The sequence below is a fragment of the Passer domesticus genome, chromosome 1, assembly GCF_036417665.1.
Source record: "Passer domesticus isolate bPasDom1 chromosome 1, bPasDom1.hap1, whole genome shotgun sequence".
NCBI lineage: Eukaryota > Metazoa > Chordata > Aves > Passeriformes > Passeridae > Passer > Passer domesticus.
In genome coordinates, this window is record NC_087474.1 from 140,563,884 (window position 1) to 140,589,213 (window position 25,330).

The window sequence follows — 25,330 nt, forward strand, 5'->3', positions numbered from 1 at the left end:
TTTTGGTTTTTTTTTTTTTCCTGGGAACAGGAAAATGAGCAAAGGCAGCCAGGCAAAGGGCATTTCCCCAGAGACCAGGAGATGATTCTGCAGATTTATGGCCTGCAGAGGGAAAAAAAGAAGAGCTGGCAGCTCTGTTGTGTGCTCTCCTGCTCTTAAGAGCTACATTTCCAAAAGCTGCTTGCTTAAAATCCTGACTATTGTGATTTTGTTATATACCTTTCTGGGCTGATTCTCAGGCTACGTGATCATATGCATATGGGTGTATTTTTATGTAGCCTTTGTGTGCTTCTGTAGGGTTTTGAGTTTCTTTCTCCCACTTAGCAAAAGTAAGATCCTTCAGTTATTACAGCCTTTCTGGAATAAAATATTTATTGATATTTTTAGGTATATATTTTACATATTTTTATTTTTTTCCTCAGTCACTGCCTGTGATTTGCAAGCCAAACTTCAAGCTTTGCAGAAGGGAATAAGATCTTTTGTTCACCTCCTTTGTAGTCTGATTGTGCTTTTGGATCAATGGATACTCTTTGTCCTCAGGACACTCTTGTAGGTTGACCCACCTGAAGGACCTAAGTGAAGGAAGCATGCATTTAGAGTATTCTGTTATTATTTGTTCCCTCCCCCATCCCCAGTGTTCTAAAATGAGTCAGATTCTGACTCTGTCTGGTGCCAGTGATAAAACATGAATTGTGGATAAGGCTACTATTTTCCATCACTGAGTGGAAAGTAGTGGGAGCTGCTGGATCTCCCAAGGCCTTTCTCTCTGCCTCATCAAACATTCTGCAGTCTCCTCATCTGTTTGTAGTCTAGTTTTTTATAGAAATTACAAATCTAGCCAAAGAATCAACAGACCAGTGAGTCCTGAATAAGTAATACTTTACCTTGGATTCAAATCCTTAAATGATTTTGTGTATGGATGGATTTAGGTGTATATATATTAGAGAGTTAGTGCATGGTTGGAAGTGTCCCTGAGGGTCATTCCTCCAATTCACCTGTCAGTACAATGTGAAGATACTTTCCACCAAAATTATTTTAAAATGTCTGCAAACATCTTTTCAATAGTGGTAAGTACCCAAGGAGGACAGGATACCCAACAAATAAATGGCATAGAAATGATAAATTGTAGGTTACCACATTCCCTGATTCTGAAAAAAAAAAAATAGTGTAAAATAACAACTGCCTTCACAGAACCTGTCACCAAGTGATGAAGATAAATCAGCACTGCTCTTTGCTTCCTACTGACCTTTCTGAGAAAGGAAGCTACATGCTAGTCTTCCTTGTTTAGAAAAAGCTCCCGAAACTTATGAAAGACTGTGAGTTGGCAGAGAGGCCACTAAGAGCTGGATTTACTCTAAAGAACTTTATTTCTGACCCTCGGTGTATGAGATAGGGGAAAACATCAGGAATTGGCTGTAATATCTTCCAATACCCCAATAGCTGAAAGAAGGTTTGAGAGGTCTGGGTGGTGAGGCTGTCACACACATATATGCAAGTTTCTGTCTATGCACAGGTCCTGAATCTCATTTATTTCCTTTCATTGTAGCATTCAAGTACGTTAGGGACATTGTAAAAGTGTGCAAATTCTTGAGTTGTTGAGAGCTCATTTTGAAAAAGGCATCATGCCATTGCATTGGGTGTATCTGTTTTCTCAGGGAAAATCCAGTTTGTTCTGTACTTGCCCTGATCTTACAATTATTAAAATTAGATATGAACTCAAAAGTTGCATGTAATAACTTCATCACTCATGAGTAAGGTTGATTAATCAGACTATTTTGAGATGCAGCTAGGGAGCAAGTGTTTTAGGGATGCTGCTGCAATCATCAGAATTTTGAAGAAGCTAATGAAATATCCCCACCATCAGCAACAAGAAGGAGATTTAACATGAATGTTTGAAAATACTTGCCTAGATAGAGGCCTGCAAGTAGAATATACATGGTTTATGTGTTATGATTTTATTATATTCTCATTGCTATCTGATTGCCTAATGCTGAGCTATTTGTGTGTCTTCCAAAGATCAGAGCCCATCACATCTATTTTCTGCACCATTTCTCCTTCCAGGAAGCAAGAGGGATGGTGCCAAGATGGGCATGCTGTGCCCTGGAATGCACAAAGGTGGTTGGGCACCTGCTCCTTTGGGAGCACTGACTGAGCCTGAGTCCTCTGGGGCTGCAAGTATCAGTTTGAGTGAACTTAGCATGGCATTGATAAATTAACCGTGCATCAGGCTTATCCCAATCCTTCACACAGGGCTGAGTTACTGAATCCAGAGGAATCCTGTTCATTTATAGATTCATACAATTCTTTACTTTTTGCAAACAATGGCCATTGGGATTTGGGAACTCAGAACTCTTTAGCTTGTCTTCATTTCCACTATGTGTGACTGCTCTTGAGTGAGCAGGGTAACACTTAAAAAGGGTAGCCAGAAGAGACAGGATGTCTTGAAGCAAACTTGAGACTAACATCATCCTATTATACCTACTTTGATTTATTTTTGGACTTATTTTTTATGTATTTGTTCTTACTAGCTAATGTTATTTTAATGTTGGTTGTCAGGAGAAAGGCTCCATAATGTCTTGGTTCAAATCAGTTGTGCCACTTAATATCAGAGCTTCTCATCTTGCATGCATTTATCCTGAGTTTGTCTCATATTTTTTAAAGATAAATTATTTATTTTCTTAGCATTCTTTAGAATTAGAACATAGTTGTTGGAGTTGAAGGGATCAGAAAAAAATACTAAGGTGCAAGTCTCATAAGGTATGTTCTGAGGATTTCTGGAGGACCTAAAAATGAAACAGCATAGCTCCTCTAGGATGCACACCAGCTTCTAGGCTCTCACTCTAAGCATTTGCCATTAAAAGGATCAATGGGTAACATATTGATCCTATATGTCTATAAGGTAATACAAGGAATTATTAATACAGAGAATTATTTATCAGATAATAATTTGAAGTTAAAAATAAAATGAGACAGCACTTCAAAGATAGTTTCATGAGGTGGTCCATTTTAATTTCTAGAGTTAAAAAATCTCATGAATCACTTACTGGTATCTGAACAGTTTGATAGAGCTGTGGATGGAGGTAAATTTACTAATATATTTTACTTTATATAGATTTTATATTATATATTTATATTATTGTTATATATTATATTAATATTATATTTTTATATTTTATTTTATAGAGATTTCCACAAGCTCTTGGCAAGATTATCACAACAGGCTACTAAAGAAATTCAAATGTAGTTTTACAAGGAAAACTTAGGCCCCTAAATACATACTAAAGTAACTTTATTCAAGTTATAGGCATTAATAGCACTTCTAATCTTGAAGCTTTGCTTAATGCAGTAGGAATTTACATTTTCTACTGGTAAAATCACTCAGTTCCCTTGTTTTCGCTGCCGAGCATGTGCAAAACCATCTTGACAGCTCCAAGCTGCTAAGCCCCAAAGAAATACATAAAATAAGCATTTTCTTGCAAGTTTCCTCACAACTGCCTGTCAGCTTCAGTTTTGCATCCCAGCAACCAATTTCAACTCACTTTATTTTATACTGACTACATTTATCAGGATTTATTTTATATTTTGGTAGGATATTGAAGGAAGATCTCAGGGCCACATATTGCTGCCAAAGTGTTAGACAACATTTAGCATGAGCAGGGTCAGAAATTAAAACCTGGTGGTTTTTAGCCCGGTTGCCTTTGAAGTTAGCTTTGTGAGATTGTGTTGTTTATCTCTCTGTACATTCAGCAATTCCCCCGAAAAACTTTGGGACTGGGTTTCAAGCAGATTTGAAAGATGAGCTGAAATCTCCAGATAAATAAGGTCTGTGAAAAAGTGCAGCTGTACGGAGGACAAAGCATGTAATGAAATGCCTGTGCTGAGGCAGAGGCAGGTGGGTGCAGCCCTTCCACAGCACTGGGAGCCCCCAGCCCCATGGAGTGGGCTCAAAGATTTTTGATTGAGCAGAGCATGTGCCCTATAAACAGTGGGCCTTGGAAGAGAACCTGAGGTTGTAAAGGCAGAAGAGATTTTAGGAGACAAGGAACTTAAGTCTATGAAAGCAATCAATCAAAGCCCACCTTGTTTGTTTAAGTTCCTACAGAACAACTCGATTCTCCTGCCCTGCCTCTTCTTCCTCCTTTTGGCCCTGAACACCTTTTTTCCTCCCAGGATCTCTGGAGTCTGTTACTATCTTTGTATTCCCTTTGCTCTCCTGGCTCAGCATCAATTTCTGTAACTTATCCGCTCTAAGAATCCTGTCTGATTTAGAAATGAGGTCTCAAATATACCCTGGTGTGAGCCACTTAATGGCTGGCTGTTTCTTCCTCCAAGAAGTTCAACCAGGCTGTTAGGATGTGCTCCTGTCAATAGTTGGAACAAAACTAATTGGTACTTACCCTTTTCCATCCTGACTGGAGAATCTCCTGCTTTGATATTTATACTCCTGAAACACTTGTGGATTCTTATCATGCCCCCTTGTCAGCTACCTGACATTTTGAAGACCCAGCTGTTGTGTGTGGGAGCTAATGAATCTAGTTTAATAGAGGCTAACTAGAATGAAGCAAATTATTACTTTTTAAATCTATACGCACATTTCAAATAGTACATTGCAATGGTTTTATAATGTTAATATGGAGTTTTCCAACTGTCCCACAGGTGTGTGTTACTCTAAAAAACGTGTGAGAGTTGCATATTTTACAAATCAGCTTATCTGGACAAACAAAGAAAAATGCCCTCCCTCCTTTGTCTTTTCTGTCAGATTCTTCCATAAGATGGATAACTTATCTAGCCTGGAAATGTTTGTAGTTCTTCTCTGGTCAATTATCTAAACAGGACACAATTGAGCTGATGTCAAAACAAAGGCTACAACATGTATAGTACCGGGCTGTGATAAAAGCTGCTCTTCTACACAGCTTCCAGCTTGTGAGACCTGACTGGTTTTGCATAATAGATAAGCCCCAGGAAGTATAAAATTAGTGGGAGTACTTGCAATGTGGCCAAGTTACAGTTTTACAGTCGTTTAGAGGTCAGCAGCAAATTGACATCTACACTCAGTCCTGCAGGGAAGGGCTCTGTATGGACAGAGCTCTCAGGTAAATGTCCACATGATTTCCCTGTGGCCATATGGAAAAACCTGAGGCTGAAAAAGGGGCTGAGATCTTATTTGCAAGCTAGTGCCAGAGTTACCAAGCCAATCTTTCTTGTCATTTATCTGGGGCAGACTTTGAAACCTAAGCCCCAAAGAAAGATTTTTGAAGAAGAAAATCCAGGCCTAAGGTCTCACAGGACAGGCACTCTTTTTTTTTCTCCCAACTTTTGGGTTCTCTTTTTTGTAACACTTAATTTGAAAAGGATGTTTCAATGAGAAAAAGGTTAAACTCCTGAATAAGACCACCAAGTTTATACATTATATTATCTCTCAAATAGTTAATGTATCACTTCTCAGTTAAACTCTTTTGGTTTTTTTTCCAACTTGGCAGACTTCTAGGTTGGCTAATTAAGAGTACAACTAGGCTGTAACCAGATGATCTCTATGATACAATAAGCAGCATGTGAGCAGCAATAATAGCAGTAGACTAACTTCAGAATGCTGCGAGTTGCTCTGAGCTTCATCAACAGATTTGTTGATCAGCTCCAGATTTTACAATGTCATTTTTCTTCCTTTACAGAAAAACTGTCACCAGAGCTGGTTACAGCTCACGCCTGCAAATGCAAAAAGTTGTATGGAGACAACAGTGCACGGGAAGACTTGCTAGGCTATGGATTAACCCAATTATTCAGAGAAGATGGTGTGCACAAGGAAAGCTCAGAACTCAAAAGCAGAGATTAGGTGCCTTTCTAAGGAGAACAGGTGGAGGGACAAGATTTGGGGGAAAAATCTGCTGAAGAAAATGTTCCACTTTCTGTGAAAACAGAAAAGGAGGGTAATAAAAGAATGAAGCTTATCTAGTTTCAAAATTTGGCTGAAGAAAAAGAAGTAGTAAAATCACTACTAGAGATGAGATCCATAGATAATCACATGGGATGTGGAAAGATCTGTACTGTATCCTGCAGCTATCAGAAAGCACATGGGGTAGAGGTTTCTTTAAGAAGCAGTTTACAAGACAAAGTGGAGATTTGGAGGTGTCCAGCTAGAGCTATGGTTGATGTCCAGGCAGGAAGTTCTCAAAATGTCCTGAATTCCAGGCTTATATCCGTCTGTCAGTGCAGTCTCTGCTACAGCTGCTCACCACTGATGAAGAAACTCTGACTCTCTGAACTTTTTGTTTTCTCCATCTCCTACTGGTAGCTGGTGATGAGGAAAGCACAGTCAGGAGTTCTCTTTCTGATGAAGCTTTTGAGTTCTCAGTGCATGAGGACTTGGTCTGTGACACCAAAGCTACTCCTCAGCATCTGGACACAACTCAGGGAAGATTTTTCCTACAGGTTTTTGGGTAACAAGCTAGGCTGAGGTACCTTCACCTCAGTTGTAAATGAATCCTCTCCTGGCACTTGTACAGTGTGCCACTCCCAGGAAGATTTGGGAGTTTGTTGCCATGTCCTGCCCCTGGCTCACACATTCCCTAGCATCACTCTGACGTTCCTATAACAATTTATATCCCCAGCAGATCACTTCCCCAAGTAAATATGGCATAGCAGCTCGGAGGGTGGTTGAGGACTGCTCAATACATTCATTTGGATATATGCAGAACTAAAGTGCTCTTTTCCTGTGCCTTGGTGCTTTGCCACCAACCAAAAATTCCCGCTCTCCCTCCTGCTGTGATCTTCCTCCCACAGACCAGCCTTGCTGGTGATTTTGTCTTGCTCCTCCCTTCCCCAGCAAGCTTCTTGCTCTGACAAATTCTCCCTTGGCTACAATAGCTCCTGCCAGGTTCCTCCCAGTCTGTGGTCATGGCTGCTGGCGTGGATGTGAGCATACCTGGCCCCAACACCACAAACTATCCCTTTGCACCCCTAACAGCCTGGAAACTGCTTCAAATTCATTAATCCACCCTGCATATAATTTGAAAGCACATTTTCTTTGGAGGAAAAATAAATTGCAAGAAGAAAAGTGTCTCTATCTAAAAACAAGCCTGTGTTGTTTTGGGAGTGGAAAAGAATCCCTAAACAAGATGACAAAAACACATAGCATATTATTTTGATTACAGTTGTTGTAACTGAATATTTTTACAGATCTGACAATTATTAAAGGGATTCAAAAATACAGGAGGTACATTCTTTTCCCCTAGTGTTTTGAAATCAGTCTCCATGTTTGCTAGAGACCCTTTTCTCTGCTCTTTTGTACCAAGGTCCCCAAGTAAGATAATGTTTTTCCTGGGGTTTTGGGGGGAGGGTCTTGATTAGACATTTCTAGAGAAGGCTGGCTGCCACAAAACCATGGGTACTGCAGAGGCAGTGTTTCTGAGGTGTGGTACTGGTGGGCACTTGTTCTGTAACCTTGGGGGTTCATCTTTGCTGGACCAAGTGCATGCTGCTCTTCTCACGCCACACCAGTTGTGTTTTCCCTGGAGCATCTGTTCATTACTGTCAGGGGACCCCGGGCAGCTGACTGTCCACAATGCCAAAGGGAATGTCTTTTATCAGGTTGGGAGGCATTAACATGTGGTTTTCTTGTGGAGATGACAGCACCAGTCTTCTGCATATGTTTGTTTATTCCTGTCTTCTTTTTTGTGATGAATTCAGTCAAGGTCTGATTGTTTATATATAAGGAGAGTTTGGTCTTTCACTGTACTGCTTACTGCTGCAAGGAGGGTGCTAGGGAACCCTGATACTCCTCGAAGAGATATGCTGAATTTATTTCACACAGTGATCACCAGATAAGATGCAAAAGTAGTCCTTATGGCACAGAGCAGAGCCAAATCTTTTCACCCTTGTTTGTGAGCTCTGGACAGCAGACCAGCAGGCTGCTGTTGCTCTTAGGATCAATGCTCTGTTATTAATTTTTGGACAAACATAACAAACATTTAGCAGGAGCTAAAGATCCCCTTGTGGAGACTCATAGCAAGAGTGTGCCCTGAAGAAATGGATTTGCCTTCTCTGAGGTGGAGAAGTGAATTGAATTTGAGTCCTCCATGTCCTGGGTGAGTGCTCTTCCCACTGAAGTGCTCTGTTAAGGTGATGGGGAAGAGAAAGTAAGCAGCTTCATTCACTGTTGGAAAGGAAAGCTTGCTCTTCTCACAGCTCTACCTTTGGAAGAAACAAATAGCTCTTAATCCCCGGCAAAAAAATTTTATTTGCTTCAAGCTGGATGTGAGCAGAATGAAGATGCACCATTGGAGAGATGGTGCAAAGGGTCTGGATGCCTGTGCATCAGCAACAGCAGCAGCATTTTCAGGAAAAAACTGACATGATTGATGGGGCTCTGCCACGCACAGCAAGTAAAAGGTGTAGGTAGAAAGTCTGTCCTGTGGGAAGTCCCAAAATCTTGCCAGAACTTGACATGAGGTGGGTGTGGAGGAAAGGGAGGTTTCCATGTTTTATGCTGAAACACCATCCATACTCACAAGCGTCCATGTTCACAATCTTTATTGCTGTGCTTGGTTTACCCAGGAGCCAGTCCCGCTTGGAAGGCAGCTGTGGATGGGATGGGCTGAGCGTTGTTATTCCTGCTTCCACAACAATCGTGTCAAAATATCAACCTGTGCTGAGATCCAGCTAGGCTCTCAACACTGCAAGCTGGAATCCCTGGGAGACACAGAAAGATAGATAACTTGCCTGCAGATAAACAAGATAGTGGCAAAAATAGTACCTGGTCTCTGGACTGAAAAGCTGGATTCAGCCTGGTTTGTCTTGTGCTGCCCACAGCTCGCAGACAGATGTGACTGTGTCAGGCTGAACTGGAATCTGTTAGATCTAATTAATTATAATATATTAAACAATTAAAATAATGAAGATCAGGCACAGACACATTCAAAACAAAGAGATTTAGCAAGATTAGGCTGTTAACAGTGTGCAGATGATGCCATTAATCTTGGGGGAGATCCAGCATAAATGATACAATATCTAGCTAGCTGGGAAATGGTAAACTGGAGGTAATATCAGGTTCCCAGTGTAAGGGAGCATATGGATTTTCCCATTCTATTTTGCAACCTTATTTTTAGACAAGAACAAGATGCTGAACATATCAGGACGTGTATATATGTGCACATATACCTTAGGCTGTGATGGCTGTGACTCATAACTTGTGGACTTCAAGGAGACAGGGAGTTCACAGCTTGAAATGCTCTGTTAATTATATATACTACTGTACTTCCCATTTAAGTTTGTAAGAGTTATTCTGTTATTTGTGGTCACTTTAGCACTGGGGGACCCGACTTGGACAACTCTGGGAGCAGAAGTTGTTCTCTGTAAAACAGGTACAGCCCTTCAGGAGATGAGAGGGGGCCTGGGGCCCCATGCTCATCCTTTTTTTGGTTTATCCGGGATCTCATCATGACTGTTGTCAGCAATAATACATTTATGACACTCTGATGTGAGAAGAGCCCACTGTGTGGCTCACATGAGGCCATGTTCTCCCTGGAAACCCAGGTCTGGTGGAAGGTCCTGGAGCCCAGGCACAAAGCCATGGGGAGCTGCAAAATACCCCAAAGCTGTTTGTTGGAGCCCAAACATGAAGGACAATTTGTAACAGCTGCTAATGGAAAAGCAGGTGAATGTGACCAAAAGCCTGGCCTGCACTTCACAGGTAAAATGATTTTACCAGAAAAGGAAATTCTTTTTAAAGAGCCAAAGAACAAAGACATTTGAGGCCTCCTCTGGGAAATAAGGATGAGCAATCGGAACTGCTGGTTTTCTTTGTATAATCCAATACTGTATTCCTGGAGGGATCTTTTTATTTGGTTCTTCACTCTCTCTCTGGTTCCTCTCTACAATGTACACAAGCTGCAGTACAGAAAATAGAGATAGTCAAAGAGAGATAACACTGTTCTGAGAGAATTTAATTAATAAGTCCTTGTGGGACTGAATGGGTAAGTATGGAAAGAATGGAGCAGAAAGAAATCCTATTAATGTCTGACTCTATTAAGTATTTCATTGAAAGAAAGCAAAAGATGCACCAAAACAAGTTTAGAGTTCTTTAAAAACCTAAAAACCAATATTAGGCAATGTATTTTCTTTTCTCTTTTGATTTTGCTTTAGACAAACTTAGTATTATGCCACTTTCAAGGAGAACACTTTAGCAATAGACATCTGAACACCTCAGAAAGGACTGAGGAACAGAAGAGAGGGAAAGACTCCCTCTTTTTTTTTACCACCACCTTCCACAGCTGCTCAAGAGACACCTGTGAAGGCCTGCATGGGTGGATGCAGGGTGCACCAAGACACAAATACTGGACACCCACTGCCCCATAGCACGCAGCAGGCAGGCAGCAGCAATGCTGTGTAAGTTCAGGCTGACCCACGAATGGGAGATTCTTGGCATACTGATCTTGACCTCTCCTCTGTCCTGTCAGCTGTCACTTCCCAGTGCCCCTGGGCTGGCTGAATTTGCTCTTGCTGATGGCCTTTATATAGTTCCCTATCGTGGTGCTTGTGTTGAAACTGGGCTTTTAGGTTTTTCAGTAGATCTTGGAACTGCAAATTAAAATAACATATTCCTGCTTTTACTAGAAGCTTTGCTGAGGTCCAGAAGTTGCTGGAAGCCTGATACTCTTTACCATTTACTTGCTGTGAATTATGTAGCTACCCATATTTTTAATTTCCTTTCATTTACTTGTGTGTGCAGGACCTCTGTCATGACCAGCAGGAAGCTCTCCCCTGGGTACAGAGAGGCAATTCAGCGTCTGTGCCAACCCCAGCTTGTAAAAGCCTTGGCAGCTCTTGACAAACAAAGCCTAGAAATGTTGCTATTAAAAGCATTTATTGAATAAATCCATATGTGACAAAATGATAGCTGCAAAAAGCAGTAGAATTGTTTTTTAATGGATAAATCTTATTTGAAAGTTAAAGCTGAGCTGGGAAAGCTCAGAGAACAGTCACCTGAGGATAGAGCTTTGAGCAACGTGGGAAAAATTAGAACCAATATGAACAATATAGAGGATAATAGATTTGAGAACATCTGCTTTGAGTGGAAGCTTTTATGTAAAGAAAAGAGAGGATAAGCCTGGATTTAACGTTGGTATTTGAAAGTTCTCACAAATAGAGACAGCAGAACAAGCCCTCGTTGCCTTTAGCAGGCCTGCAGCAGTTGGAGCAGCAGGAGCCCTGCCTGCACAGGGTCCTGCTCTGGGCAGGGCTCTGCCCCCAGCCAGGGCACAGCACAGCCACAAACAGCCACAAACAGCTCAGCCACAAGCAGCCCTGCCAGCTGGGACAGCCTGGGTGCTGAGGGAGGCAGGGCAGGAAACCTCCCGACAGGGCAGGGAGAGGAGCAGAGGAACAGTGGTTGTGTAAAGGCTCTTGCAACAGCTGAAGAGCAGCTCTCCTGGAAATCCAGAATTACCATGGGACACAATCTTGGTTTTATGTCTCTGCCTAAAGTGGCTCTGCTTCGGCCTTTCCTGGGTGATCAGAACTTGGTCTAGGCAAGAGGCAGAAAAAAAAGGTCATTGCTTAAAAAAGAGACATTGGGACAGTATTTGGCCATAAATTCCTCCCCCCCACCCCTCCCCCCCAACATTTGCTATCTGAATTGTTGCTTAGATACTGGATAGAATTAGTCCTGATGGGCTTTGGGTGGGTGATTGAATATTTCCTGCTGAGGGATGGGAAACTCTTTCTTAGAACTGGCAGTGGCAGATGTGGTAACCTAGAGGTGCAGAATATCCTTCCTGGGAATAAGGAGTCTTCAGCAAGGACAGACAGCTCCTGTCACTGCTGCTGACATTCATGAATGCAGTATGGGAGTACTCAAAGTGATTCAGGAATTTCCTGGCACACATAATATCCACATTAGGAAAATGTTTTGTATCATTTGAGAGATGGTCTAGCTTGTCCAGCCTCTTCAAAGAGATTATTGGAGAAACTATGAAAACAGCATATCAGGATTATAAAGGTTTATTGAGAGCTAGATAGAAACGAAAGGGAGGACTGAAAAATGTTATGGAAAAATTAAAACAAATAACATGTGAAGGAACAGCATCAGAACTGGATCTGCAGAGAACTCCTGGATGAACGTCACATGCAAACTTGTATTTAGAGAAGGTACTTGAGAAGCAAGGAGTTCAATCTAGCAAGGAACAGATTTTTCAAAATCAGACACAGGGAAACAGTAAGAAGCACCTACTATGTTTGGAATGTTATACATACAGGTGCAATTGCCCAATTTAGAAATGAGTCTGACATTCCTGCTCACAATCTAGGAGCAAGTGAATGTTGTGTGCACTATTGCTGTAAATCAGTCTCATCACCTATGAATATCTTGCTTTTGGAAATATCAATATTTTATGTGAAAAAAAAATTTCTCTCTTCAGTTTCTTCCTCAAATAGGATGCCTAATGTTGGTAAAATTATTTCAAGATTTATCTCACTGGCTTTTCTATAACAGCCATTTCCTGTGTACTGCTTCTCAAAGTGATAGTGGTAGAGCTGTGAGAGATCATCAAAGAAGTCATCATCATAGGCTTGGTGCTTGCAAACCATTTTTAATTAGAAAACATCTTAGTGAAACCCCCTCCCCACTCAATTTCCAAAATTTGGGCTACTTAAACCTACAGAAGTGTCTAGGATCCCTAATTTCTACTATGCTTTACTCTTAAAAAAAAAAAAAAGGAGATGGACAAAAGAAATAAAATCACATCAACACCTTATACAGGGGAGAATAGCTAGAAAATTGAGAACAGAAGCACATTGTATTTAATTCACAAGTAACATCCCCTTTGCATTAGGAGTGAGCCAGGTTACCAGTGTTGTATTCCATCCCCCAGCTAGCTGGAATGGCGTGTAAGTAAAGCCCAGTTCTGCTGTCTTGTCTCCTTCTCTTTTTGCCTGGTGGTTTTGTTGTTCTGGGGATGAACATGGGATGCTCTGCTCCGTGCCAGCCCCAGCCTCATGATGGTTTCTGTCTCAGGAGGGGAGGCCTTGATCCCAGACACTTTGCAAAGTGCCTGCTGTATGGGACCCCATCCCTGGGAAGAATAGCGTGGCTCTGAGACATGGGATAGACTAGACTGGACTAGACTGGACTAGAATAGTTCTGTTGGAATGGACCTACAGAGATCATCTAGTCCAAGCAGATATTAGATATCAGCAAAGCCTTCTGCAGGGACAGAGAGTGTTTTGTCACAAGTGCAGCCATGCTGCAGATGCAGTCCCCACTCCCAGAGAAGTGTACTCTGCCACATGCTCCCCACACGGGGTGAGTGCTGGCACAGCACAGGCTCAGGACTTCAGACTGTCACAGCAACAAAGGCCCCAGCCCCGGGAAACAAGGCTCAGGGAATCACAGAATAAGCTGAGTTGGAAGGGACGGACCCACAAGGATCATCGAGTCCCTCTCCTGGCCCTGCTCAGCACCATCCCCAAGGGTCACACCCTGGGTGTGAGAGCATTGTTCAAACTCCTCCTGAGCTCTGCCAGCCTTGCTGCTTGGTGCTCACTGCTGCAGTGGCTGGCACAGGAGCACAGGGAGCAGGGCAGTGTTTGCTGTTGGGGGTAAAGGAAGGGCCCCATCCTGCAATAGCATTTCTGCCTTCACCCTTCCTATCTCTGCAGTAGGGGTGGCAGTAGCAAGCCTGGTTTTCCATCACAGTGCTGCCCTTCCTTCCCCTTTCCTGTGGCAGGAGCGACTCAGCCCTGGCCCTTGTTCTCAGGACAGCAATTCTCAGTGCCAGCAGCTCTTCTGAGGAGCCTTTGGTTGATTCTGCCTTGAACTCCCCACAGCAGAGTGCTGCAGTTACAGCTGGGCACTCACAGCAGCCTCTGCTCCTAAGGCAGCCCACAGGAAAGGTATGAGTGTGTCCCTCACAGGAATTCTTAAGGAAAAGCCAAATACTTAAGTTATATTAGGATTCAGAGCTTGCAGTCAGGTTTTGCACCAGCAGAATAATCTCATGGCTAAGGCAAGGCCAGTGAAACTGGAGAGCTTGGCCTGTCAGCCTGCAGGGACACACACATCCATTGGGAATATTGTAACCACCAAACAGTGCTACTGTTTGGTGGTTACAATATTCCAGCAAAACCAGACCTTTTCACCACAGGACCCACAGAGGAGCTGCTGCCTCACCCTCCAGCCCTTCACTGCCTCTTTCTGAGCGAATTCAGGCAATCTGCTCCAGCCTTGAACCTGTACTATGAACCAGCAAAAGCCCTGGACTCGGATGCCTTTGAAATCACTTTGCTCTATTTCTTCTAACAATTCCCATTTATATACTGTGACATTTAAGTGTCCCAGACCCTTGAAGCAGAACGACTGGGCAATTATAACCTGCATTTGTTGTTCTGCTTGCGCCCCCCTCCCGTGAGCTGAACCGTGGAAGCAGAGCTCACACCAGCTCTGCTCTTGTGAGCAGGCAGCACCATTTATAAACCTCCAGGATGGGCTTTATGGCTCGTCCACAGTGATGGATGCAGAACTCCTGCCGGTGCACAAAGCTGGATGTTCAAATAGTCAGTCTGATCTCCAGATTCTTCCTTCCACAAGGCCTAAAAAGCTTCTCAGTAGGAAAGGGCTAATCTGAATTTCCCATCCAAAAATCCCGTTTGTATCTCTGTTTGCAGACTCTCGTTTCTTGGCCTATTCACAGTGGAGGGTGCTGTATAAAGATTATTCATTATCAATCTCCCTAGGAATGGAGTGGGACTGTTTATAATAATCCTTTGTATTTCTTTAACATTTTAGACCTGATTTCCTAGCTCTTGGCAAATGTTAGCACCTCAGCCTTGCGATGTCTCTTCAGGGAGCTCAGTGCTGTTATCCATGGCTGACAATTGGGAAACTGAGGCACAAAGGTCTTAAATGGCCACTGGCATCCCTGGCTGCTGTGTGAAGTGGATTTAGATGCAAAGCTTCAGGTCTGTGCCAGCCCTCTCGTACCAGGGCCAGCAGGAAGAGGTGAGTGTGAAGAATTCTGCCATCCCAACAGTAGTACAGTTTGCCAGCTCTTGGCTGGGGAGCTCTGACCAGGACTGATGGGTCACAGGGTCTGGGGCCTGTGTCACCTTCCACCACCTTTGCTCTGGGGCAGTGGCTCACACTGGGTGCTTGGCTAGCACTGATGACACAAACAACCACTGCAGAATTGCCTGGTGTTTTCTGTCAGAGACCTTGATGAGAATCAGAAGGTACATTTCTAACACAGCCAATTCCTTTCCAACCACAAAGACATCCTTCCTTCCCCATGTGTATCTGTCACTTGTTTTGATAGCTGCCATATTTTTCTAACATGAAATAGACACACATAATATGATTTTCCCCGCTATTTTTCAAGTTTATCTGATGCAAACATATTTAGGAACTGGATGACAGAGCAGAATGCTGGCCTTCAAACCATAACTTTTAAAGTTGGGTGAAAATTAAAGCAAAAATAGGTATAAAATTTGAGAGAGGCTGAAAAAGTTCTGTTGGAACTTGGAGGAATTTCAAGTGTTATTTTTAACCAGACATTTAGCTCTTATGGGAAACAAAACTTAGAAGGACAGATATAATTAGGTCAGATATTGAGAAACTTATTATGCTTGCTACAGATGATCCCAGGAGAATGTAACTTAAGCCCTTTTTTTTTTGTATTAAGATTCAATCATACTTCTTCACTTTTAGTGTAAAATTAAGTAGGATAGAAATATGTTTTGTATTACTAACTGCTTCAGCATCTGAAGCAATGGATGTTTGACAAGAAATCTGAGGACAGAAGGCAAGGTTTTTATTTCACTTTGTACCAAAATACATAACATTATGCTAGCATCTGTGCCTGCTTTTGTTCACTGTGCAGATACAATTGATTTACTGGTGTATCCGGGGAATATCTGATGTTTGGTATCTCCCAAATTCCACTGTGCAAATATTAACTGCACCTTGCAGTAGGATTGCAATGCAGACATTATTCCTATTACAAGTGGGGAAACTGGGGCAAAGAGCCCCAGCTGTTTGATCAGCACTGAGCCTGTTTCACTGCTGCAGTCAGGACTTCAGAACTTCTGCAGAGAGATCCACCTTGACACGAGAAGTATGTGCTTCATGCAAAACCAGGGGAGAAAAGCCTTTATGAAAAGAAGAAAGGAGCCAGTAGGTGGCTGATAGTGCTGTTAACACACGGATCTGTCATTACTCACAGCATTTATCATGTCTGTTGCTGTGAAGCACACTGTTCTTCTTTAAAGTAGGTGTCTAATTTGAGGGATACTGGTTTTCCTAGCAGCTGCAGTGATCTGGGGAGGGAGACGTGGTGAGTTGCCTGCAGTGAGATATTGCACATCCTTTGTTGAAAAGTCTGCCCAGAGGGAGGTGAAAGTGGACTGGAGTCATGCAGGGCAGCTCCTGGATGCCAGGTTTTCCCAGCACAGCCCCACTGGCTCAGGAGTAGAAAAAACCAATATTCTCACTAAGAAAGATTTGTTGGCACCTCTCCTGGAGCTCAAAGCCAATCAGACACAACACATAAAGGTGAAAAAAGCTGGATAGCTTGAATTTTTTGGGGAGATGGTTCAACTCTGTCAGCAGCAACAGGTAAATTGCTAATGTAAAATGTTTCTCCATCCTTCAGAGAAGTTGTGTGTGTAGTTATTAGCAAAACCTTTGCAGTGTAGGATCAAAATGCAAATATCTGCAGTGACTGGAGTATGTGGATTTGGAGCTCGGGTTCAAACCTTCATCACAGATGAAAGAAATAGAAGGAATCTCTTCTTGATTCTAGACCGTGTCCAGGCCAGAAGTGGTGGTAAATCTGAACAACGAATTTATCTTGAATTCATCTTGAATCTGAAGCAAAGAGCAGCCAGATGCAGTGGCAGGACCACCTGGAGCTAGCTAAGCACACTCAAGACAAGCTGATTCAACTGGTGTTTACCTGGAGCAAGACTCCCTACCTAACATGGCATTGGAGAAACATAAAAGAAGCCAGGAAATAGAGGGTATTTAAACAGGAAACATCAGTATTTCTTATAATATTTTGGACAAGTATAGGTAAAAGGGAACAATATAAATTCCTATGGTAAGTTAAAATCTCATGCTTGATCAAGACAAAGTGGTGGAAGGTGACTGATTCCAGTGCTGCATGTATTTGTAGCAACACAAAATTTGTCATCCATCCTGCAGTTGCCAGTATTCAGGAGTTCACTTGCTATCTGTACCTGTAAATGGTAGCAATTGCAGTCAAAGTATCCCTGTCTGCCACAGGAGGCATTAAGGCTGATGAGCTGTTCAGAATCATTGCTAATGACTACAAGGCAGTGATATTGCTCTTCACCTTCAAGGTAGTACGTGGTGTCAAGCTATGGCAATAATTTCCTGGAACAAACAAGCTGGTTTTACTTTCTAATGTAAACTGTACTCTTATTGATGCAATAAACTGCAACTGTTTCTTCAGGCTGTGGAAGACTTCCAGTAACTCATAAAAGCCTCAATCATGTAATTCTGTTGGGTGCTGCTTCCTCCCAGAGCCTTGCTAGCTGATCTTGCAATAGGGGCCATACAAAAGAGACAGCACACAGCAAATTTGGTCATTTCCAAGCACAGCTTGGTTGCTGTCTCTCAAACATGCCACTTCCTACGTGCAGCCACAGAACCTCGCTGCCCCAAGAGACTCAAATCAGCCAGGTTGTAACTCAAAGGCCAGAAGTAACCATTCCACAACAGGGAAGTATCTTGGATAACCTGTTTGGCATAACAGTTCTTGGTAGCACCCAGACAACAAATTGACTTAAATTAAAGCTAATTAAGATTAATATTATCTGAGAATGTGCATGCTTTCCTGTACTGAGTAACTCTGCAGCCACACTTGTACAACAGTACTTTCTTACCCACTGCTTCTTTGTGTTTCTGATCTGAGTCATCTGTCAAGTCTATCTCAAGCCTTGTCAAGCTGTGTATAGTTCTGCCAAAAGAGTAAATTTCCTTACTCAGGGTACATTGGATAAAAGAAGTTTGGTTGGTTTTATTTTGTCTTCTTTTCTGAGTTTCTCTTTTTTTTTTTTTTTTTCCTGAAGGAGATGGTTTAACTTTTCTCAATCCAAAAAACCTATCGCAACAAAGTTAAGTTTTTGCTTCTGTACTGAGTCTGATAATCCCAGGATACAAATATCATGTGGATGCATATTGTTGCACTCTGACACTGGTGTAGCAGTGACAGCTCTCTCCTGGTGCAATGTCCAAGCTCTGAATTCGACATCTGAGTGTTCCCTGCTGCCAGCAATAGTGCCTGCACGTCTAGAGTAGTGGCAAGGGGGCAGACAGTGCAGAAAGCAAACTCTACTTCAGGTTTTCACAATACTCAGCTAAAATATATTATCAGGCCAACATGGAACTTCATCCTCAGGCTTTGAGAGGTGAAATTGGATTCCTTTTTATCCTTGAAACATCACGTTTCACTGTTAGTATTCAAGGCAAAGAGTAAGATGGCTACTTGCCTTTTCTATTTTTTCAGAGGAAAGCAATACCAATTTTTTTCCTGGTTTGATACCAGAGAGACACTGTCTACTTGAAATAGAGCCAGTTTGTGAAAATGAGTTAAAAGTCATCTCCTTGCCAATTTTTGTGGGTGTTCATGCTGCCTGGTTAGCAAGAAAAATCCTGCAGGGAATCTCATGAATGTCAGTGCAAGCAGGTAATGAAGAGCTAAGCCTCTGCTACATTTCTTCCTTCCTTTGAGGAGGAGGAGGAGAGGGGAAGGCAGATGGTACATCTTCTCTGGAGCAGTGTGCGTATGCCTGTTTTTGAAGCTTTACCTCTATAGAATTGATGTGTTTGACTAAAGAATTATATCTTTGCTGCAGAAAACAGGAGCAAGACATCAGCATGCTCTGTGACTGCATTTCTCTGAGCCGGAGAAAAAGTACTATGGAGAGCAGGGAAGGGAGAGGGCAGGAGCTGCTCACTGCAGAGCAGGTCCAGCTAGAGGAGAAAATATCTGTGACTACTGCCAACGTGCCAAGTGAAAGGTGTTGGAGAGTGGTCTTCAGATTATCCAAATTGGTGTGATTTATTGAGCTTTTCTTTCATCCCCCTCCAAAAATGTTATGTCTGTTCAAATACATTTTTTACTTTATTGCTCACAGTTGGAGGTGTTTCACACAATGAGGCACAGGTAATATAATGCAGTTTCCCCAGATGTCTCCATGAAAGCTCAAAAAATGCCTAAGTGTTCTTATTTTTTTGGATAGACCCTCTAAAAATTGAACCTAACCCCTGCTCTAGCTGTCAGGCAGAACAGTGGGAAAACCTATTTCAATTTGTACTTTATAAGTACATTAAAATACATTTTTTTATTCCAAGTAAAGACATAGCCTAGGATTTCTTGGGGAAAAAACCCAAACAAGTCTTTAAGCATTACATTAAATTTTGTTCATTAGTCTCTGATCACATTCTCGGGAAGACAAAAATGTGCATACTTATAAATCCAGGGGAAATATTTCCTAAATTTGGGGGGCATAAAATGCTTCTGTTTCAGCCAGCTGGGAAGTTTGGAGTCTACCATATTCAGGGGACAAAAGTATGTTAAAAATACATGTTAATTTTATGCTGAACACACTGGAAGGTTTTCATTTCAGCAGTCACCCTTCTGAAAACATTTTATTCCAACATATTACCATAGAATCACACAATGGTTTGGGTTGGAAGGGACCTTAAAGATCATCCAGTTCCAACCCCCTGCCATGGGCAGGGACACCTTCCACCTGACCAGGTTGCCCAGGGTCCCACCCAGCCTGGCCTGGACACTTCCAGGAATGGGGCAGCCACAGCTCTTCTGGCCAAGCTGTGCCAGTGCCTCGCTGCTCTCAAGGTGGGGTTTATGTTGGTTTGACTGCCCTCCTTCTGTCCTGCAGCGAGCAGCTGGGAGGGATGGAGGTGGAGTCAAAGGTGCTGTGCCAGACTGCTCAGGACATGGTGGACATGAAGCTTCTGTTAAAAGCCATCTCTGGAAACCTTTTGGTGCTTCAGGTTAACATAGAATACTTGGGTGAAATCTGGCTAAACTGATGCCAGGCAGTGTTTGTGTTTGGATTGCATCTGTGTCGGTGTGGGGAATGGAGTAGATGTTTCTGGAGTGGGATCTGGCTCCTTTGAGCAATCCTGCACCACAGGGTGCCTTTCAAGTGGTGAAGAGCACCTTTGAGTTTCCCGCTGGCTGTGCTTGAGCCAGGCATGGTGCAGCTGAAGGGGACACAGGCAGGACTGGAATTTCTTTGGTATGGGACCCAGAAGGAACAAAATGGTTTGAAGGCACCTTTCCATGTGTCTTCATCTTGACTTCTCATTCTACTCTGAAAAGAAGTCCTAGAGATGTCTCATTGCTTCAGTATTATAACGTTAGGAAAATAAGAATTCTTCATTTAATCCTGAGTATTCTGCAGCAGTTTACTTCTGCTTTTGTATCTATTTCACCCACACAAAGTTCCAAAAATCTTCCAACTGTGTCTTTCTGTTGGACACAGCTAACAAAGACACAGGGGAGTCCCAATGAATCAGCATGCAGCTACTTCAGCCCATTGCTTCTGCTGAGATTTCAGCAATGCACACAGCAGTTGTGGAATGCCTATGCTGCTTTACATTCAACCCCTGGCTTATTCTGAAATAACTTTCATGTGCAGGCAAGCCAGGACAAGGCTGCAGTGCTAACCACCCTGTCTTTCTGTCTTCAGGAATTCTCCCGTGGGAAGGCAATGCTTCATTTCCTCTTTAAAGAAGTGATTCGTCCCTGTATCTGCCACAGCTGCACAAAAGGGGGGAGACTAGACAGAGGATCTGTGTAAAACCAGAGGCTGGAAGGGGAATAAGCAAATCAAACTCCCTTCATGTGAAGCTCCCACCTACCATTGTGCAATGGACCCAAACCAGAACACTGAGACTCCTCTCTAATGCCAGGGAAATTCAAATCCAGGTCCAACTTAGAAGCCTAGGAGTGAGAGGTAAGGTAATATGACACTTCTCCTCGGGATGGCTGTTCGAAAGAATGCAGGAAGAAGAAGAAATTAACCCTGTCTGCATGTCAAGTGAGCCACATCCATCCTTCATTCAAATCCAGGGGGCAAGTCTCCCTTTTGCATAATTCCTGTGCCCCAGGCAAGAAAGGGCATGATACAGTTCTAATGACAAGGGTCTAAGGGATGTGGAGTTATGAATATTGCAGACTTTGCAACACTGATTGTGCATAACATAATCAGCATTTCTGCTTACATTTGATGCAAAAAGTTAGCAAATAAATTGCACTTGATACTTATGTTTTTATGGGTGAACCTTACCTACACTGGAATATTTGGTCATCTGTATAACACTGGATTCAGAACGTGTGTTGTAGCATCATCTGCAATGAATAAGCAGCAAAAAGAAAACAGGAAGATGTGGGCTTGCTTCTGCATGAGGTGGGCACCCTTATGCCAGAGGATACAGAGAAGGTGGAGCTGCTGAAATCCTTCTTTGCCTCAGTCCTTACTGCAAGAGGTGGCTGTCAGGAATCCCAGATGCTGGCAGCAAGACTGAAAGCCTGGAGAAATGAGAACTTCCCACTGTTTGAGGAGGCTCAGGTAAGAGTTCTCTTAGGCAAATATGTCCCTACACATCTGTGGAGCCAAATGGGATGTGCCCACGAGTGCTGAGGAAGCTGGCAAATGTTATTGCTCTCCATCATCTTTGAAAAGTTGTGGAGAACACAAAGGTGCCTGAGGACTGGAGGAAAGCAAGTGTCACTTTAGTATTCAAGATGGGCTAGAAGGAGGGCCCAGGGAACTACAGCCAGCCAGCCTCACCTCAGTCCCTGGAAAGGTGATGGAACGCTCATTCTGGATGTCATCTCTCAGCATGTGGAGGAAAAGAAGGTGATCAGGAGTACCCAGCATGGACTCACCAAGGGCAAATCATGCTTGACCAACCCGACTGCTGAGATGTCATGACTGGCTGGGCAGATGAGGGGAGAGCAGTGGGTGTTGTCTTCCTCACCTTCATCAGGGCCTTTGGCAGTGCCTGCCACAGCATCCTCCTGGGCAAGCTCAGGGAGCGTGAGCTGGGTGAGCAGAGAGGGAGGTGCTGGCCCTGCCTGGAGAGCAGAGCTCCCAGGGCTGTGCTCACACAGAGCCTGGCTGGGCTGCAGCTCAGGGTGTTCCTGGGGTCAGTGCTGGGCCCAGCCTCTTCACCTCATTCACCGTGACCTGGGCAGAGCACAGAGTGTCCCCTCAGCGAGTTTGCTGGTGGTTCCGTGGTGGGAGGAGTGGCTGACATCCCAGAGCCTTGTGCTGCTGTTCATGGCACCTGGACAGGCTGGAGAGAAGGTCAGGAAAGGCCAGTGCAGAGTCCTGCACCTGGGGAGGGATTAACAGGAAGGAATAACTCCATGCACCAGCACAGACTGGGGCTGAGCTGCTGCAAACAGCTCTGGGGAGAAGGACCAGAGGCTCCTGGTGGACAAGGAAGTGTCCATGAGCCAGAAGTGTGTGTGCCTTGTGGCCACCCTGGGGTGGCAGGAGGAGTGTGGCCAGCAGGTCAAGGGAGGTGATCCTGCCCCTCTACTGCCCCTGGTGAGGCCCCATCTGGAGTGCTGGCTCCAGTTCTGAGCTCTCCAGTTCAAGAAATACAAGGAGCTACTGGCCCAGGCCCAGTGCAGGGCTGTGAAGATGATAAAAGAGCTCTCTTATGAGGAAAGGCTGAGGGAGCTGGGCCTGTTCATCCTGGAGAAGAGATGGCTGGGGGGGGATCTTACCATTGCATCCAGGTATCTTAAGGGAAGGTGTCAAGAGGATGGGGCATGATTCTTTCTAGTGCTGCCCAGTGACAGGATAAGGGCAACGGGCACAACCTGAAACACAGGAAGGTCCATCTGAATATGAGGAAAAACTTCTTTACTGCAAGGGTGATAGAAAACCTGGGGAACAGGCTGCCCAGAGAGGTTGTGGAGTCTCCTTCTCTGGAAATATTCAAACCTGCCTGGACATGATCCCATGCAACCTGTTCTAGATGAACCTGCTTTAGCAGGGGTGCTGGACTAAATGATCTCCAGAGATCCATTCCAACCATTCTGTGATTCTGTGGATAAAAATTATCGTAGAACTCAGTATCACTAACACTTGCTTTACTGTCTCTTTTTTTTTTCTTGGATTTGTGGTATTAAGACTATGGTACAGGAGTGGGAAAGAGAGGAAAACACAGCAGCACTCTCACACAAAGCTTCCATTAAACATTTTTTTTTGGAGAGGGAACAGATGAAATTTGAAAGAAATTAAATTTGAATAAAGAGCCTGGGGCAATGGCTGATTTCCACTTCAGTAGACATCAGAGATGGGTAAGGCAATCTCAGCTATGGTGCTTCTGAAGGCTGATGCTTTTGCTTCAGTAGCATTGAAGTGCCACCCACCATCAGCTGAAGTTTTGTTCACCCTGTAGAGCCAGACCCTGTGATGTTCTGGTCTGGAAGGTACAGCAGTACCAGCTATTGCAAATAATTCAGCCAAAATTACTACAGATACACAAACCTAATTGCTTGACAGTGTTGTACTTGCAGAAAAAAGGCAGATATTTAGTCCTGATTTTCAGAGGTGCTTAGTCAGTGCTGAAGAAGTGAAAATCTGAGGTGGGAAGTGCTTCTGACATTAAAAACGGGACTTGCACACTGCAAAAACCATTCCAGTATAGAAGATTTAAAACATACGGTGACTTTACTTCCTCCTACCTTTTGGATCAGTCACTATTGCAGTTAGCTCAAAAAAACCTAAGGCAAACCACAGCCAAAACTGTGGAGCTGCATATGGCTTTGACTCAAAACTGTGCAAAAATGCAGCCCTTCAGTGGTCTGGGGAGTTGAAATCATATTTCCCCTCCTCCCTGGTTCATAATTCCCACTGGGAAGGACACCCATGAGGAAACGGATTTTTGCTGCTCCTCAAATCAGCCTCAGTTTGTTGAGAAGGGCTGTGAAGAAGTCAGGTGAGCTGAGCTGAGGGTTTGTGCTGGAACAGTGAACCCCATAGCTGAATTCTGGAGAGGTCTTAGGTGATTCTATTTAGAAGCTACAGCTTCTATCAAATTAGTTATAGCTCCCTGTGGGCCTAGATCTAGGCCAGTTTTAAAATGATCACAGAGTCTATTATATTTAAATATGTACTCCGCTCACAGCTTGAGTGGTAGCACTGCAACTTCTAAACCAGGTCAATGACTAATAAAAGGCAGTTTGAACTAAAAAAGAAAAAAAATGTGGCACATGCATGACTTCTAGATGAGGCCTCGTGCCTCACACTCTTCTAATTTGGGGCTGGGCAGCTCTGGGGGTCACTGTGATCCCAGACCACTTCTGGGCATTATCCTGATGACTCTTTAAAGACATTCTGGTGTTTGATACAGTTTTAAGTACTAAGTGGCCATATGATGGTAAAGCTATTAAGGGTATGTTTGTACCATCTTGAGGATGACAGTTCCTCATGCACACTGGTATAATGTTACACATGCAAGTGTCTCCTCATATAAGTGTGTCCACATAAAAGTGCCATATATCAAGTCCTTATGTGAAATTGCCTTGATTTCTAAAGATGTGGTGGGATTGATACCACCTGATTTCAGGGTGTTTCACATCTCTCAGTCAGGCAACTGGGCTCTCTTTGTAGTTAAGAGAGAAACAAGCACTCAAAAGGTGTTTTGCCAGATCTTCTTTTTGCATGTGCACAAGGACTAGAGGAATCAGGTTCTGGATATGTTGATTTCTCTCCCATGACTATCAGAGGAGTCCAGAGTTTTGTTTTGGAGCTGCCATCCCAGCACCCACTCCTCCTGCTCCCCCTGCCACTCATGTCTCCCTGCATCCCTGACTGATCGCAGCTTCCTCAGGAAACACATGTGGGCAGGAAGCAGAGTCAGCCACAGCGTGTAACCCGGCAGAAACACACAGTGCTGCCACCAGAGATCCTTTCTGAAGGTGGGGCAAGCTGCAACACACATCTGTGAGAAAGGGAGGGGTATTTGTCATGGACAGCCAGGAGACTAGAAACACAATGGTCCTGAATGGTCTCGATAAACCCAGCACAGGAACCACACAGCGCACCATCATGCTCTGCTGTAATTTCTTCCTGTTTTTACAGACTCTTATTTTTCTGTCTCAACTGTGCAGTGAGGAAGATTTCTCTTTCCTCATTCTCTTCAGGCCTTTCAAGTCTCCATACCTTGTCTGTCTCGGACATCACTGTTGTGGTGTCCCCGTGCCCCTGGCCCTGTTGGGGTGGCAGCATGCAGAGCCCTTTAGGGACAGGGCCGATCCCAGCCCGG

At 43.5% G+C, this 25,330-nt stretch overlaps 1 long non-coding RNA gene across 1 annotated transcript; it reads right to left on the minus strand.

Moving 5' to 3' along the window:
- LOC135282997 (uncharacterized) lies at nucleotides 1-25,330 on the minus strand. Its single transcript, XR_010348946.1, has 3 exons — nucleotides 25,228-25,330; nucleotides 17,893-17,966; nucleotides 1-572 (listed from the first exon to the last, which is right to left on the minus strand). It is a non-coding gene; the product is annotated as an uncharacterized LOC135282997 (long non-coding RNA).